Source organism: Cnephaeus nilssonii, assembly GCF_951640355.1.
Source record: "Cnephaeus nilssonii genome assembly, chromosome: 8".
Taxonomy (NCBI): domain Eukaryota; kingdom Metazoa; phylum Chordata; class Mammalia; order Chiroptera; family Vespertilionidae; genus Cnephaeus; species Cnephaeus nilssonii.
In genome coordinates, this window is record NC_137079.1 from 94,534,351 (window position 1) to 94,549,155 (window position 14,805).

Below are 14,805 nucleotides of genomic sequence, written 5' to 3' on the forward strand. Positions count from 1 at the left end.
GCTTTCACCACTCTTATTCAACATAGTATAGGAAGTCCTAGCCATAGCAATAAGACAAAAAGAAGAGATAAAAGACATCCAAATTGGTAAGGAGGAAGTAAAACTGTCATTATTCACAGATGACATGATATTGTACATAGAAAACACTAAAGATTCCACCAGAAAACTATTAGACTTAATAAATAAATTCGGCAAGGTAGCAGGATACAAAATCAATATACACAAATCTATGGCTTTTTATACACCAATAATGAATTCTCAGAAAGATATACTAAAAAAGCAATCCAATTTACCATTGCAACAAAAAATAACATACATAGGAATAAACTTAACCAAGGAGGTAAAAGACCTGTACTCAGAAAACTACAGGACATTGAAAAAAAATTGAGGAAGATACAAGGAAATGGATGCATACACCATGTTCATGGATTGGAAGAATTAACATAATTAAAATGTCTATACTATGCAAAGAAATCTACTGATTCAATGTAATCACTATTAAAATACCAATGGCATACTTCACAGAGTTAGAACAATTACTCCAAAAATGTATATGGAATCATAAAAGACCCCAAATAACTGTATCAATCTTGAGAAAGAAGAATAAAGTAGTAGGGATCACAATACCGGATATCAAACTATGCTACATAGCCATTTTAATCAAAACAGCCTAGTACTGGCACAAGAATAGGCATACCGACCAATGTATAAGAACAGAGACCCCAGAAATTGACCCACACCATTATGGTCAATTAATATTTGATAAAGTAGACAGTCTCTTCAATAAATTGTGTGGATAAAACTGGACAGATATATGCAAAAAGATAAAACTAGATCATAAACTTACACCGTATACAAGAATAAACTCAAGGTGGATAAAAGACTTAAGTATAAGGCATGAAACCATACAATTTTTAGAAGAAAGCAGGAAGTAAAATCTCAGACATCTTATGCAGCAATATGTTTAACAAATACATCTCGTTGGACAAAGGAAACTAAGGAGAAAATAAACAAATGGTACTCCAGCAAAATAAAAAGCTTCTGCACAGCAAAATAAACCACCACCAAACTGAACAGGAAACACACTGAATGAGAGAATATATTTGCCAATGATACATCTGATAAGGGGTTAATATCCAAAATATATTAAGTACTCTATTCAACTCAATAACAACAACAAAAAAAGACAAACAATCCAATTTAAAAATGGGCAGAAGACTTGAATAGACATTTCTCCAAAGAGGACATACAAATGGTCAAGAGACACATGAAAAAATGCTTAAAGTCACTAGTAGTAAGAGAAATGCAAATTAAAACCACAATGAAAGATCACTTTCTTACACCTGTCAGAATGACTATCCTCAAAAAAAAAAAAAAAAATCAACAAACAAGTGCTGGCAAGGATGTGGAGCAAAGGGACCACTAGCTCACTGCTGGTGGGAACGCAGGTTGGTGCAGCCACTGTGGAAAACAGTATGGAGTTTCCTCAAATATTATAAAATGAAGTTCTGTTTGATGACCCAGTGATCCCACTTCTGGGAATATATCAAAATAACCCCAAAATACCAATCAGAAAGAATATATTCACCCCTATGCTCATAGTCGTGTTTTTACAATAGCTAAGATTTGGAAACAGCCTAAATGCCCATCAGTAGATGAATGGATGAAAAAGGCTTTGGGACATTTACTCTATGGAACACTATGCAGCTATAAAAAAAGAGGGATCTCTTATCCTTGGGACAGCATGGATAGACCTGAAAAATATTATGTCAAGTGAAATAAGCCAAACTGAGAAAGACAAATATCACATTATCTCACTTATCTGTGGAATCTAATGAACAAAATGAATTGGCCAACAAAATAAGACCTGAAGCCGGGTGGCAAGGAACAGACTGACATACCTTGATGTGGGGTTGGGGACAAGAGAAGAGATAAACCAAATAATTTATATACTTATATATATAACATATGGACATGGACAATAGGGTAGTGAAGACCTGAGGGGTGGGTAGGGGCTTGCAGGAGGGGAGGGAAGGGGAAGAGAAAATGGGAGATATCTGTAATACTATCAACAATAAAAAATACATTTAAAAATGAAAGAAAAAAAAAAAAAGAAGAAGAAACAGTGAATGCACTTTAACCAAAGACTGCCTTTCCCGGGCTAGAGCTAAAACACCCAATGATGTCTTGACAGAACAGAGCAGACCATCATGGAGTGGAGCAGAGCAGAGCTCCTAGCTAAAGAGGGGCCTGGCCCCAGGTCACCTGGCAGCCTCACACCATACTGCTTTCATCGCCATGTTGCATCACAATTTAGCTGTTTTCACAGCCATGCTGTATCACTGTTTGCACTGAATAAAGTTTTCTTCTTTACCACACCCCCAAACTGAGGATTTTTTGTCTCTTGTTGGCATTGAATTGGTGCCAATGACTATGGTTGACAGAGGGCTCACTGTTGTTGTTTTTTATTAATTATATTTTCACTGGAATACACTTTGACTCACTGAGGAGGGAGGAAGGTAAGCCAATGAATGACCACAGATTTTTTTCTCATGAATTCAGCAAACATTTATGGACCTTATGCTTAGTCCCAGCCATTATTTTAGGTTCTGAGAATAGAGCCAGGAACAAAATAAACGAAGTCATGCCCTCATGAAGCTGACACTATGATGAGAAGGAAGGCAGAAAAAGAAAACCAAACACCAAGATTAAAAAATGAAAAGAAGAAACAGAAAGTCTGAACAAACTAATAAGTAAAAATAAAGTTAAATAATTATAAAATTCTCAATAAACAAAAACTCGGGTCCAGATAGCTTCATAGGTGAATTTTACCAAATATTCAAGAAGATTTAACACTTGTCTTTCTCAAACTATTCTAAAAATTTCAAGAGGATAGAATGTTTGCAAGCTTACTTTACAAGGCCAGCATTATCTTAATTCCAAAACCAAACACGTTACAAAAAAAGAAACTCATGGGCCAATATCCCTGTTGAATATAGATGCAACAATTCTTTAAAAATATTAGCAAAACAACCTTAGCAATATATTAAAAAGTTTATATACCATGATCAAGTGGGATTTATTCCTTGGATGCAAGGTTGGTACAATATCCACTAATCAATTAATGTGAAATGCCACATAAACAAAATGAAGGATAAAAATCCTATCATCATATCCATAGATGCAGAAAAATAATTTCACTAAATCCAGCATCCATTTATGATAAAAACGAAACAAAACAAAACAAAAAGACCTCTCAGTAAAGTGGGAATAAAGGGAACATACATCAACATAATAAAGGCCATAAATGATTTTGGAGTATTTTCTTTCTCCATACATTCTTTTTTTTTTTTTTAAATATATTTTATTGATTTTTTACAGAGAGGAAGGGAGAGGGATAGAAAGCTAGAAACATCGATGAAAGAGAAACATCGACCAGCTGCCTCCTGTACATCCCCCACTGGGGACGTGCCCACAACCAATGTACATGCCCTTGACCGGAATCAAATCTGGGACCTTTCAGTTCGCAGACCGACGCTCTATCCACGGAGCCAAACCGGTTTCGGCCAGAGTATTTCTTTAGGTCTCAAACAGTTCCATGGTTTTAAATAATCTCTCATGCTGTTCTCGTCTACTCTACCCCTCTAGTTTAAATCACTACCAATGTTCACCTTTTTGCTTATATTACTACTGATTTATACCCAGGCTGGGGCAACCCAGCCGGTCCCTGTTTCTAGTCTTGTTCCCCTAAGTCTCTTCCACAGTACAGCCAGAGGAGTAATCTTTTAACAGATTTCACTGAAACTGTTTCCTTATCTGTAAATGGAGATGAGGCTCAGTACTCCATATAATCATTACATCTATGCTCTTCCATGTCTCACAGGGCCTCTGTTACCTGGTCCCTGCCTATGTATTTATCCTCATCTCTTTTTTCTTACCAAGTACTCCATTCAGCTCCTCCAGTTATACATTAGTGTTCTTGACGTTTCTAGAATATGTCAAGCTCATTTGCATCTCTGAGTCTTTCTCCTTGTTCTTTCCTCTGCTGAGAATACTGTTCTTACTGATTCTCTTTCACATTATTTAGATCTTTGCTCAAATATCACATCTTTAGGGAGGTCCCCTCTGATCCTCGTATAGGTGATAGGACTCATTCTTACTTTCTGTCTTAAACCTGTTTTATTTCTTCATAGCCATCGTCACTACCTGACATTAAAGTACATGTTTATTTGTTATTACCTGTCTCTCTTAGAGCATCTTTTGAAGGTACAGACTTTGTTTTATTTACTCATTGCTTTCCTAGTAAAGAAACTGGCGTATAGCAGATATTCAATAAACATTATTGAATGAACACATGTAGAAAATAAATTGCCTTTTTCTTGACTTTATAAAACTGATAAAAATGGCAGTTCTCAAGCCATCAAAGCTATTGGTCTTATAAACATAGAATCAGTGTCCTTTTGGTTTTCACTATCTTATAGTTGTTTTTAATATCATGTTACATCATATTGCTGCCAATAAAAGCCACAGTCGAACTTTGTATGGAATATAACAAGCTGATTCAAACAGATTTATCTTTTCACTTCAAAGACAAATTTTTGGTTCCTTGAAAGACATTTCTCATGAATGAACAGTCACTGGACTGGATCACCTTAGTTATTTCAAAAAAAGAGTAAAAATACCATGAGGAAAGCTAGAAGCTTCGTTCTAGATCTTGAAAATCTCCCTAAGGAAAAGAGTTTTAGCTGAAGTTGAAAACAACCAATTCAACTGAAATCAGTAGAATATTAACGTTCAGTGGAATTAGCATAGTTCTGACATGTTAAAGAGGGCTTTATTTTGTGTTCTAATTCATATCATTGAGCATTAAATAAAACGAATGATAGTTTTTATTGTTTGGCCTTCAGATAGTGCATGACTGATGGTGTCAATGTTCTGCTCAGATTTATATTCTGTTACATAACTCACTTATCATGCAACAGAACTTTCATCCCCAGCACTCAGAAGAGATGAAGATGCCTCACAGGTCAGAAAAGTGCCGAATGAGCCTGTTGACGTAATGACTGAAGATGGCCGGGGTACTAGAATGATATCTTAACATATCATATTCAAACCTGACCATTTATTTTGGCAGACAATTTTCTTTGAAAAAAGAACAAAAAGAAACAATGGCAAGAGAAGAACCAGTTACCCTCTGTGCTTGCTCGTGTGTCTTCAGATTGGCATGCGTTTAAGAAAGGGCATGTGGTTCAAATAATAGGTACCAGGAAAAGCAAAGATAAATTGAAAATGAAAACATTGCTATTAAAAATAATAATTTTTGCTTATTTTAGTGTCACTTGTTTAAACACAGCTCTTATTTGTGTTATTTGTTTATATTATTCTTGGAAGCATATTTTGTCTCTTATCCTCTTAGTACTTACCCTTTATTTTTTGCTCCTAACAACTTTGCATTTTTTAACACACTAGCATTTTCAGAGCACTTACACTATCTTATCTTCACCAAATAGCTTAATACTCTATTTGTCTTTATATCAATTCAGAAGGCCAATACACAAATGATTCAGAATTTAAATACTTTAAGACTTCTCTTTTGTGAAATTCATAAGTAGAAGATAAAAGACTATATATTGGCTCTTTTACTAATTTGTAGCAGACAGAGGAGGGAATTATATATAGCTCCCCAGTTCATGATATGCAAATTGACCAAATGTCCATTCCAGAGAATTACAATCTAAGTGATAACGGCTGTTTAATATTTAGTAGAAAGAGAACAATAAGGAAATGAGGGGACAGAAAAGCATTTTAGCATAATGAACAAAAAGCCAATATCAGAGTTTTTCTACCACGAAACTTCTTAGTAGGCCCTGGAGTAAGAGGAGGTTGCCTCTTGGTACCTCCTTTTTTCCCTTGCCTATGACCTACCAGCCCAACTCTCATCTAAACCTCCCCACCCCCCATTTGGAGCCAGGGGGTCCAGATGATTTTTAAATGATTATTAAGGGTAGCACGAGAAAGATAAAGAATTGAGTGAAGATGGAGAATAGCAGTGTAACCCAATTGGTAATGTTGACAACTGGCAAGAATGTAGGATTTGGGTCTGATTATGTTTTTGACACCCAATAAATTTTTATTCCATTAGCTAGTAGAGCTCTGTCTTGGAGACAGGAGTGAAAGGAATTTTAGGGGCAAAATAGGCAGGTTTAGGGAGTGTTATAAATAAACAGGGTCCATGGAGGAGGAAGGCTTGGAGCCCATAGGTGAGGGCTTGAAGCTGCCAAAAGGCATACATTCACAGAGAAAAAAAGAGGTGCCACAGGATAAGGGGAGAAGAAGACATCCATTCATGGAAGATAATGAAAAGCCAGAGGGTATGCGTAGAAAGAGGAAACAAACTTTCACAGAAGATAGAGAATTCTACCACTGAAGGAGGAGAAAAAGAGGTTTGAGCTTTGAAGCTGATATAGTGACCAATAAGAAGGGAGCATCATGAAACAAAGAACTGCAGCCTTTATAAACCTTAGCAAAATAAATAAATAAATAAATAAATAAAAGCTTAGTGGGTGACCCTCTCCCTACGTGGTAGTCTGTACTTGTTTCCAATAAATTTCCACCCTTTTCATCTACCACCTTTTCTCTGTGGCTTCATTCTTTGAATCCATCTGGATAAGAACCCGGGAAAGAGGCCATCCTTGCAACCTGCTCAGGAAAATCCACCCTACTCAAGGAGAATTGTATTATTATGTGGTGGGCATAAGTTTTGAAATCACAGTTATCAATTTGATTATGTATTTATATTATTTACTAACTGTATTATTTGGAGCAAGTCATTTTATTGGAGCAAGTCATTTTACTGAATCTGTTTCTTTATCTATAAATGAAGAGCTTAAGAGCTATATTTAAATGTTGTTGTAAGAATTAGAAATAGTACAAGTATCCTACTAGATAGTTGGCCCTTAATAAATACTATTTTACTGCTTCTCTGAATTTTTCTCCATTATGCTTTATATCAACTTATTCCCCCACCCCCACAAAGGCTATACCACTAAGAGTCTATTATCTAAGGGTAAGTGCTGACCTGCCCACAGGTTTATTTTACTGTCTCTTGGTGAATAAGGCAGTGAATTGTTTATTTGTAGTGAGGGATATACAGGAAACCATTTCCCTGACTTTTTAAACTCAAATATACCACAATCTTAACTTTGAAAGGTGAGACTTTCAGGTGGTTAGAGAAGGGAATGCAATTGATAGACCAGGCAACTCTGATTCTTTCTATATTTTGCCTTCTCTGTGGGTAGGGGAAGCTTTCATTTCAATTGTGTTTTAATGCTGTTCTTTAGGGATAGATCAGACCCTCATTATCATCTATAACCTAATCATAGATACAAGGCCTTTTCTTGATTTTCCTAGCAGATGTTGTTAGGGGCAAGAGGAAGAAATAGAATAGTGGAGACTAGCTGTAGTTATAAGAACTATTAATCATGCTCAGTGGTTATTTTGTTCTGATTAAAGAAAGCACGTTCTGACCTGACTGGAAGTTGTACCTGGGAGTTAATCTTGAAATGCAGTCCATTCTCCTTATCTGAGAACTGCTTATCAGCATGGTAAGAGTAACAACCTTGTTGCCAAAAAAATGGAATCCCAGAGGCACCCACCCTTTATAGCCCCCAGCCCACACTGCCTGTAATCTGTAACCATTTTACCCATTTTTATTCCTATTACTTACTTTCCTATGCCTGTAATACCCATTTTTATTCCTTTTGCATATCTATTCTTATTCCTTTTGCCTACTTCCCCAAGCAATCTTTGTCCTTCTACCCAAAATAAGCAACTGGCTTATGGGGGTGGAGAGCAGACTTTTGTGGATGACCTGCTATTCTCCCATACTGACTACATAATTTGAATAAACCAGGGGTGGGGAACATCTGGCCCACAAGCTGTATAAGGCATGTGAAATCATTTGGTCTGACCCTGACAAGGCATTAGGGATAAGTTAATTAAATGTTTGACCAAATATAACAGGATAATTTTTAAGTTGATAATTTTGTATGGCCGGTGAATGATGTTATAAATATCCAAATGGCCCTTGGCAGAAAAGGTTTCCCATTCCTGGATAAATGCTCATACCTGATTCAACCCTAACTTTGTTTAATTGGCTCAAGTAGTGACAGGCAGCCTGGACCCATTTATTGCCTGGTTTTAATGTGATGCAGTAAGTATTTAAAAAGAAAAGAAAAAGAGAGGAAAATATAGAAAGTAAGGAGAAACAAAAATAGAGAAAATCCTTACCTTTAGGCTGCTTCCAACTCTTGAGTAACTTCTGTTTGCAACACCAATGGACTGAGGCAGACACTCGGGCTATTATAAGGTGAAACCAGAATACTGGTTTATATACGCCCAGTGTCTTTCACATCAAGTCAGCAACTAGTCTTGGAGTTACAAAATCAATAAATTGCTTTTGGCCAGCTGGGATCTTTGTTATACAGCTGGTAGAAACTAATAAATCTGTAGGCTTCTGTCCTCCCACCAGACAGCATTGAAGAGATAGTAACTACATTCATTACTGTGAGGCTCACATATTGATATTACAAAAATTGTTCATTAGACTATCATTTTTTAGCCAAGCTGGAAGAATAGACTAGATTTCCACCCTGCCTGAAACAATTAAAACTTAGGTGAACATACATGGGTGAAGGGATTAAGCAAAAATCACACAGACAACAGTATGGTGACTATCAGAGTGAAAGAAGGCTGAGGGGAAGTAGAAGAGGGTTACAGGTAGATAAATGGTAATGGAAGGAATCTTGACTTTGGGTGTTGAGCACACAATACAATATACAGATGATGTATTATAAAATAGTACACTTGAAACCTATATAATTTTATTTACCAATGTCACCCAATAAATTCAATAAAAAATACTTGAAGCAACAGTTTTTTTCTGTTTTCCTATTTATTGAATTTATTGGGGTGATACTGGCTAACAAAATTATATAGGTTTCAGGCACACAATTCCACAACATATCATCTGAACACTGTATTGTGTGTTCACCATCCCAAGTCAAGTCTCCATCCATTTATCCCCCATATTCTCCTCTACCTCCTCCTTCCTGTCCCCTCCATAATCACCACACTGTTTCCAGTGTTCATGAGGAGGTTTTTGTAGTTCATTTTTGCTTGCCCCACCCCCTACAGACACACCTTTATAAACCTTAGCAAAAAAAAAACAACAAAAAAAACAACACCCTCAACACCCACCCTTCCTCCTGGACATCTGTCAGCTTGCTCTCTACCTATGAATCTGTCTGTTTTGAAGCAACAGTTTTAAAGACATTGAACATCAGTCAATGAATGTGATCTCTAATCACATCAGGCAAAATGTGGTCTCTGAAAGATGAGAAACAAGCAAAGTGCACCATATGATTGCCCCAAATACTGCCATAAGAGAGCTTCCAGCCCATGGTGCAATGAGAAGGAACCCAGAAAGACTCCACGAGTTGAATTAGTTTGGGCTGAGAGTCAGGGGAGAACTGATATTTAGAGTTTATAGGGCATGGTACAGGAAAGATGAGAGCTGCTCAGAGAGGGAATTCAGAGGTCTGCAGAGGATCTTCCTTGGGTATTTAGTAGAGAATTTATCAGTGTAAACATAATAGAAAACTACTCAAGGCTGGAGAAAGAACCACAAAAAAGAATGAGAAGAGATAGTCCCTAGAGCTCACATAGGGCCAGAAATTGTGCCTATTTTCATTAGCCAGACTGGAAACACCCATAATTCATGGGACACAGGCTGGAGTATTCAGAAGAGTCTTGCCTCAGCAATGGAGAGTGATTAACTATAGACTAAACAGTGTTCTGATTTCACCTACATCAATAATAAAACAATATTCAAAAGGATAAAACTATTTCATTAACTAGAACAAAGTATAAGAATATTTATAGAGATATAAGAATATCTAGCACCTAAAAGATAAAATTTACCATGACTAGAATCTAATAAAAATTATAAAACATGCAAAAAACAAAATAATAAATCAAAAACAAAACTTTCATTATCAATTAAGACATGAGACAAAAAGAAAAACTATGAATATTAAATGGCATCATACCTTTAAGATTAATCTATTTTGTTTTCTCCTTTTTAAACTAGTCTACCTGTTGTTAAACAACTTTGAGAATGTAGGCCTTTCATGGTAAAGTCATTTTTGTCTTTACTTTATCTATACCTTTTCCACACTTAAAGAGGCAATGGATAGAATTTATTTTTCATATTTACTAGAGACCTATTGAACTCTATAGAACCACTTAAAAATTTTTTTTCATGCACTGATAAATAAAATTTCTTGAAATTCTTATTTAATTTTATTTTTAAGTCTTCCTTAGGATTTAGAACAAAAACAACCTAACAAAACAAAATCAAATATTCTTTATTAGCGGGAAAAGCACTCTGTAATTTGTGCTTAAAATACTGCACAAACCCTCATTGTTCACTAAGACTATTACTTTTCATAAGAACAATCAATTGTCATGTCTTATTTTAAAACAGTTGCAGCAAAACCTAAAACTTGGGCTCCCTAATGTAGTTACAAACTTTCAGCAAAGTTAATCTGGAAGTTCTCAGTATTTAGATCAGAGGTTTCAAATGTCAAATGACCTTAGGTTGTGTGGGGGCCCTGACCAGAGTATGCCAGAGGTTAAAGGCCCACTCACCATATGCATGCATGCTGGCAATGACATAGCAGTGTTACTATGTTAAAGGCCCCTTTGCCTTATGTATATGCGAGGGCAATGACTCAGCAGTAGCACTATACATACTGTGCAAGCACACCCTTATATAACCTATTTATGTTAATGTAGCACAGATGTCACTAATTGGCACAAGGCCTCTTTTGCTTGAGCATGTATATAAGGTACCACTGACCAGCCAGTTGTGGGCTGCTTGTTCATAATAAAGTCTACCTATGGCCACTCATGTGTTCTTCCAATTTCTGGTGTCCAGAGGGGTCAAGTTTCTGGCTGAGGAATCTGCACCTGACAATTGGAATAGTCAGCAGGGTTCTGGAGTAAGTACCCTATCCACCCCACCAGAAGACATATGGCCTCTGACTGGATTGTGGTATCTGGTAGTAGCAGTTCTGATGACATGGAACCCCTCCCTCCCCGAAGGACTGGGAGCAGATTGAAGTAATGCTGGTGGCATTAGAGAAGGCTTTATTGTCCCTGACGGACCAGATTCCCAAAGACCAGCAGAAGTCTGCTGGGAAGGTAGGCTGGTTGCTCCTAACATCCTTGAAACTGCAACACCGTGAGATGCTGGCTTGGGAAGCTAAGATACATGAGTTACAGCAAGTGAAGAAAGCATTGGAAGTCTGGGTACATGTGCTAGAGCAGGAGGTAACCTCCCTGGAACAGGGGGGACTGGGAGAACTAGAGTTAGAAGATGGCTCAGAGGACAGTTTTAACGCTAGTGTAGTGGCCCCTGCCCTTCAGGTGCAACCAATTGTGAAAGGCATCTGGAGCACCATCAGCCTATGGCCCGAGGAGGTGGGGCTCAAGGGCCACCCACAGTTACTGAATTATCTACATACACCACCTATACCCTGACAGAATTGAGAGTATTAGGAAAACAAAGCCGGCAGAGACCATGGGAGCTAATTCCAACGTGGCTCCTAAGGTTGTGTGATGATGGTGCAGATAGCTAGTAGCTGTCTCTGCCTGAAATGGAGAAGTTGGCCTCCATAATAACCCATCCTTCTTTGTGGCAGCAACTGCAGATCAGTCACCATTTGGGAGCTGGCCAGGGAGATCATTCCCTGATGGACTGGTTATTGGCACTACCTGGAAGCATTTGGCAGGATGCTGGAGAATTGCCAGAAATTGAGAGTAAATGGACGATATATGTAGATTTAGTGAAAGTTATATGGGAAATGGGCATGAGACAAGCCATGTTTAATTTGAATACTTGTGGACCTGATGATGAGTGTTTTACAACACGTATGAAAGACTTGATTCTTGCTGCAGCCCCTCCGGCTGCGTTTGGCTTGCTGGCAGCCATTTTGACCACTTTAGTAGACCATGAATACATGAAGTTACTACTGCCTGGGTTGGCTTGGGAACGTGGAAGTCAGGTGGCAAGAAAAAGGGGCAGCTAAACTTCTGTCTGTGCAGAAACCTAAGGTATGCAAGTACATAAGGCGATGTCTAAGACAACGGGCTCGGGACCTGAAAAAGCAGCCTGTGAAATCTGCATACAAATGTGGACAGATCTGCTGGCTGCAGGGGTTAAGAAAGAGAAAATAGATCAGCAGCCCAATGATCCTATGGAGGCAATTACCAGTGGGACAATGTTTCCAGAAGCTGCTGAAGAAAGGCAGTTCCCCTAGACCAGTACACCTCCAGGATTATTTAGCCTCTCCTGAAGAGGAGGAGTTTAATCTCATAGATTGAGAAACAGGCCAAGGCACCTGGTTAGGGAGGACCCTGGAGGACTATATATTGGTCCCTCCACAATGTGCAACATGTGTTGGTACTGGTAGATACCGGTGCAGACTACAGTTTCCTCTGTGGTAACCCGGACAGATATATGGGCCCAGTGCCCACATAGCTGGGTATAGAGGTTGAACTGTCCGTGTGCTACAGGCAACTTTGACACTGGGCATTCGTCACCTTCCCCTGAAGGCCTATACAGTGTATATCTCTTACATACAGAATACATCTTGGAAATGGATGTGCTGAAAGTTTAACAATTGCAATGATCCAAAGTGAATTCTGCTTGCAGGTGTGTGCAATAAAGCCCATCACAAAGGGGCACCCACATCACATAGCTGTGAGACTGCCTAACCCCCGCCGAGTGGTATGGGTGTGGTAGTACTGCCTCCCTGGAGGCCATGAGAAAATTGGACAGACAATATTGCAGCTGGAAAAGATATAGATCACCTGGTCCCTGCACAGCCCCTACAACTCTCCCATATGGCCAGTGAAGAAGCCTGACAGCACCTGGTGAATGACCATGGATTATAGGGAATTGAATAAAGTGACTCACCCGCTACACTCTGCGGTGCCAGGTATAACGGATCTTATGGACTGCCTTACACTGACGTTGGGGAGGTACTACTATATTGTGGATTTCGCTAATGCTTTCTTTTTCCATAGACATAGTCTGGAGAGTTAAGAATAGTTTGCTTTCATGTGGGAAGGTCAACAGTGGACTTTTGTCATTTTCCCATAAAGATATTTGCACAGCCCTACTATCTGTCATGGTTTGGTGGCACAAGATTTAGCCACCTGGGGCAAGCCTCCCACAGTGACAATGTTCCATTCTATTGATGACATCATGTTAACCTCTGATTCTCTTGCAGATTTGAACGCAGCTGACAGTAGTCTACGGCAGGCTTTGGACTCGTGGGGATGGGCGGTGAACAGCTGCAAAGTCCAGGGACCTGGCTTATCTGTCAAATTCTTGGGAGTTGTCTGGTTTAGTAAGACCAAGGTGATACCCAAAGCAGTCATTGACAAAATGCAGGCTTATTCCTGACATACAACGGTGAAGCAGTTACAGACCTATGTTGGTCTTTTGGGGTGTTGGCGAGTGTTCATTCGCCACCTGGTGCAGTTGTTGCGGCCATTGTATCAGTTGTCCCAGAAGAGGGCGAAATGGGACTGGATTCCAGAAGTTGAGGAGTCCTTTCTAGCTACCAAGAGGGCAGTTTCCCAAGCCCAAACCTTGCAGGTTGTAGACCTGACACAACCATTCCAGTTGAACGTAATGGTTATTCCATTGGGGTTTGGTTGAGGTCTGTGGCAACAATATGGGTAGAGAAGGGTACCCATCGGGTTCTGGTCCCAGCTGTGGAAGTGGGCTGAAAGTCGGTACTCCCTCATTGGCAGCCACTTCCGTGGCCTTGCAGGCCTGTGAAGCAATCATGGCACAAAGTAAGGTGCTTGTGAAGACTGTTTATCCTATAGCTGGATGACTTAGGTCCTGGGTAACCACACCCTAGTTGGGAGTGGCACAAACCCCAACTATAGCAAAGTGGGGTCCTTTTTGGAACAGAGGGCAGTGGTGAGTACCAGCCCTCTGTCACAGGAATTTCAAACTCTGTTGGGACCTGTGACTGATGAGACCCTGTCAAGGGATGAAACTGCTATGGAGGAGGTACTCCCTAGTCCATTCCAAGAAGATACACCACCCCTCCCGGAGACAATGTGGTACACGGACTGGTCTAGTGGGGGAAGCCCTGCTACATGGATGGCAGTGGCTGTCCGTTTGGATATAGATGAACTCTGGTTTGATTCTGGTACTGGGCAAAGTAGCCAATGGGCTGAATTGCAAGCAGTCTGGATGGTTTTGAAAAAAGAAACTGGCCCTTTGGCCATTAGAACAGACAGCTTGGCTGTCTTTAAAGGCTTAACTTTGTTGTTCTAACAATGAACAAACAGCAGTGGATGATAGGACATCGTCCCATGTAGGGACAGGAAATGCGGAAGGATATATGGGAAGTAGGGGCTTCAAAGAGTCAATAATATACCATTTGGTGGCCATCGACTGCTATTAGCCCATGGGAATGATGAGGCAGAAAAGATTCCCCATAACTGGCACTCAGTATACCACCTGTGGCATCAAGTTAAATGGACTCTCTGGTAGTTTTACCCCCTAGCTGTATCATTTCTTCAGGAGGAACAATTAAGGTAGAGTTACAAGTTACAACTTTAGCTGAGCATACAGCTAAAGCCTTGAATTAGACCCAGCAAGCCCATACTGTAATGATGGATGGAACCACACAGATGTGCAAAGTGGTACTGCAG